A 4,107-nucleotide genomic window follows, 5' to 3' on the forward strand; every position below is an offset into this window, starting at 1 on the left:
GCAATGAGCATCAATGCAGTGAAGCAGCAACTGAGTTTTCTTGCATCGGTTCTGGAGTCATATGAAGGTCTTGTAGCTGGCAAAATTGGAAACTCTGAGTTGACCAAAGAAGACTACGACCAGATTGATCCGGAAGAGATGGAACTCATTGACATCCGTTGGTGTTTAGCTAGTTGCATTCGCAGAGCTCAGAGGTATATGGAGATTACCGGAAAACAATCGCTTGGAGGTGCGTCAACAAAGCTTGGATTCGACAAATCCAAAGTGACCTGCTTCAGATGCAAGCAAAAAAGTCATTTCAAAAGAGAATGCAGAAACTCTGAAGTTGCTGAAGGAAATGAACGTCCTTTCAACGATGACTATTATCGAAAGGCGATTTACCATCGAAGCAGAGAAGAGCCAAAGTTAATTGAAGATAAACCAAAAGAAAAGTCAAGAGCTTATGCTGTAATTTACGATGATGAAGGCTATGATTGGTCTGATATTTGTCCAGAAGAAGATCGTTTAGAGAATGTTCGTAAAACAGCTCATGGGAGAACTATGACAGAGGAAAGAAAGTTTGTTTTTGTTGCTGAGATTCAAGATGAAAACAAAGACAAAGACACTGCTGAAATCCGTGAAGAAAAAGTTGAGATCAAAGAGAGAACTCGAGAAGAGATCTTGAGTGAAAAGACTTACAAAGAAAGAAATGTGGTCTACAACAGAATGGACGACATGCAGGAAGAGTATGAAAATGCTGTCAGCAGTCGAAGATGGGATAAGAAGAGAGAATGTTACTACAACAGAGAAGGAGAACCGGTTGTTCCAATGAAAGACATAATTTTTGATGATGTTCTTCTCGTAGTCCCAATGAGAGCCGAATATTATCGAAATGTGATGAAAGATGACACATATGCTAAAAGGCTTGAAAAAGGAGATCAGATATGCCATGCTATCATGTCTGAGAAAAAGGGATGAAGAGAGAATGAAGAAGAATGTTGAAGAGATGGTGAATAATTTGAAGAAAGTTGCTGAAGAGGTTAAAACAGAAGTTGTTGAAGTTGAAGCTATGAAGGAAATCAAAAACGAAGACGTTGAGGAGAATGAAGAGGTTAAGAAAGCTGTTACTGAAGAACAGCAGATTGAAGAAGAGGTGAAGAAAGAAGAAAAAGAAGAAAAGAATGAGAAGCTAGAAACTGGTAATGTTGGTGATGAAGTCAGTGTTGAACAAAAGCTGAATGATGCTGAGATGAAGCAGACAAAAGCTGCTGAAAACACCGAAGTGCCAAACACTGAGGTACATTCTGATTTTGAAGTCTTAAAACCAATTGAACAGTGCAAGAAATGCATGGAACCATGCAGAGCTTGTACTGAAAAAGATGAGCAATTCAAAACAAGAGATCTTGAATTCACAAAAATTGAAAACATTTTCAAAGAAAAATGTAAAGAGATGTTAGAAAAAGAAAAGGTTTTTAACGAAAATGATGAAAAACTTTCAGGAAAATGTACAAAGTTAGAAAAAGAAAATGAAGTTTTGAAAGAAGATGTTTTGAAAATGAAAAATGGATGTAAACAAAAAGAAATTGCTTGTCAAGAAATGGAAAAGGAATATGACTCAATGAAATTATCATATCATGTTATTAAAGAGTCATATGATAAAGTAAAAGATGAAATGAAATATGCTCAATCTAGAATGAATTATCTTTCTGAAACAACCAAAGAGCTTAAACGAATGTATGCTATAAAACAAGATGTTGTTAATTCCTATATTGAGGATGTTGCTAAGTGAAAGCGACAGATTGCTGATTTAGAACAGGATAACAACAAGTTAAAAAGTTACCACGTGTCGTCATATGTGCTTGAATGAATTTTCAATATAAAACCGGGAGATGGTGAGTCTGAGCAGAACAAGAAAGGCATTGGCTCAGAGTTTCATCAAGTTCCACCACCGGAAAAGTTTGCATTTTATGATGAGGAAAAGGTCGAAAAAGCTTTCAACATGGTAGACCAATTGCAAGACAACATTGACATAACCTATTCCAAATCTGATGATTCTCATGATTCAGAGGTGGTAGGTAAAGTCGTTGAAAGTGTGTTGAAAGAAGAGTCGATTGTTACAGGTAAATCTGAATCACAGGATGAAGATGAAGGAAATCTTCATGATGGATATCTGAAAAACACAAAATTCGAGAAAAATTTGAATGATGATTCAAAGGGATTGGTTTATACCATGATTGGATCAGACAAATTATTCTTAGATGTTTTATTCCTGATTCAGAATGTGATTTCAGAAAAGGTTGACAAATTTTTCAAAATGGTTGAGATTGAGAAGTCTGAGATTTCAAAATTTGTTGGTAAGAGTCATAAAGGTTGGTATAACAAACCTGGTTTCAAAAAGAAAAACATGAATGCTGGGTTGGGTTATAAGAAGAAACAACATCGGAACAAAAATGAGACGCCAAATTAGCAGGCTAAAATGAGTTTTGTTCAAGGAAACAGTTTAGCTGAAGAAAAAGAACTCAAAATGAGACAGTCCAATGATGAGTTCTTTGCTAAAAAGAAAAAGCAAAAACCACAAGTCAAAGATGTGTCCATGAGAACATGTTTCAAATGTGATCAAAAAGGACATCTTGCACGCAAATGTCCGAATCTAAAACCTGTGGATGTTGACCACAAGAAGATTGATTCTGAGAAACAAAAATCTGAGTTTGTGAGACAAAGGTCAACCAGATTTGATTCAAAACAAACTTGGAGGTACAACACAAACAAGTTTGCTTCGAATCAAAATTGGAAATCAAACCAGAACAGGTTCGATTCAAGACAGACCTGGAATTCTCACACACCCAGATTCAGAACAACACAAAGTTGGAAAACATCAGTTGATATGACAAAACCCGAAGAGTTTTGGAAACCAAAAAATGTTGTTCAAAACCAAAGTGTTCAAAAAGATTCACATTTTTACAAACGTGGTACACCGAAAGGTCAAACATGGAGTGTTAAGAAACATGTTGATTCGGTAAAAGATGAGAAAGCTGAAGTTAAAATTGAGAAAGTTTTTGTGAAAAATGACAATGAATTTCCAGCACTGAATGAAAATTATTGTGTTGAAATGCCTAAGGTCCACCAGACCTGGGCTAAATTGTTCAAGTAATTCAATTAGTTGAATGTGCAGGTGCTCAAGAATACTGAAGATTGTGAGATTGAAAGTTGGAGCAGCCTGGCACATGAAGAGGAAGCAGAGGCTGCTGGACCCTGTGTTGGTTGAAACAGGGAGTTTGTTTGTTTTTCTGTACATAAATAAACAATATTTTCAAAACCCTAAAAATTTGAAAAATTAAAAAACCAAAAATATGTTTGTTTTTAATTTTTGTCAAAAAAATAGAAAATTTCAAAAATATGTGTTGATTGAATACGCCGAAACCCTCACGGCTGAACAAACATGATTACTTTCACCAGATTGAAAAACGGTTTTCAAACTGTTAAAATCAATGTGTTGTAAATCATGGGGGTACTTTATGTTAGTTTTTCTGTAATTCGGTACACGAGAAGCAGAACGTGGATGGCGAGACAAAGCTATCTACATCGGTTATCAAATTTCCTTTAATGGTTTTGCATTTTAGGGGGAGAAAAAGTGTCAGAAAATACAAAAACATTAGAAAATTTGAAAAAGCCAAAAACATGATAAAATTCAAAAATTGAGTTTGTGTAAAAAGAGGAAATGATAGTACATCAGTAGACAGTTACGGTATGCTAAAGAATTGTAATGATTAAATAGCGTTAAACAGTCTCACTGATGATATGTCGATAGGTTTTTATACACTTAGTAAACTTTTTCGGGATATAAACCTAAATTCAAACACTTGCTTATTTCGTGGGGAACACTACTTGGATATATAGGTAACCCCTGAAATCTTGTTTGAAAGGTCCCTTATTCTGAGATACTAGGTCTTTATACTCAGTGATATCTGGGGTATTATTCTGGGACTTCTGCTGTATGGAAGTACTGACCTAGTCCCCGAATAATACTTTCCGCAAATGCTTGAAACATAGCATCGCCCTCAGCAAGCTGATGAAAAAATAAAATTGATAGTCGCTGCTGCTGTAATCAAAAGATCCTCTAAAGGGGAC

The sequence above is a fragment of the Helianthus annuus genome, chromosome 12, assembly GCF_002127325.2.
Source record: "Helianthus annuus cultivar XRQ/B chromosome 12, HanXRQr2.0-SUNRISE, whole genome shotgun sequence".
Lineage (NCBI taxonomy): Eukaryota > Viridiplantae > Streptophyta > Magnoliopsida > Asterales > Asteraceae > Helianthus > Helianthus annuus.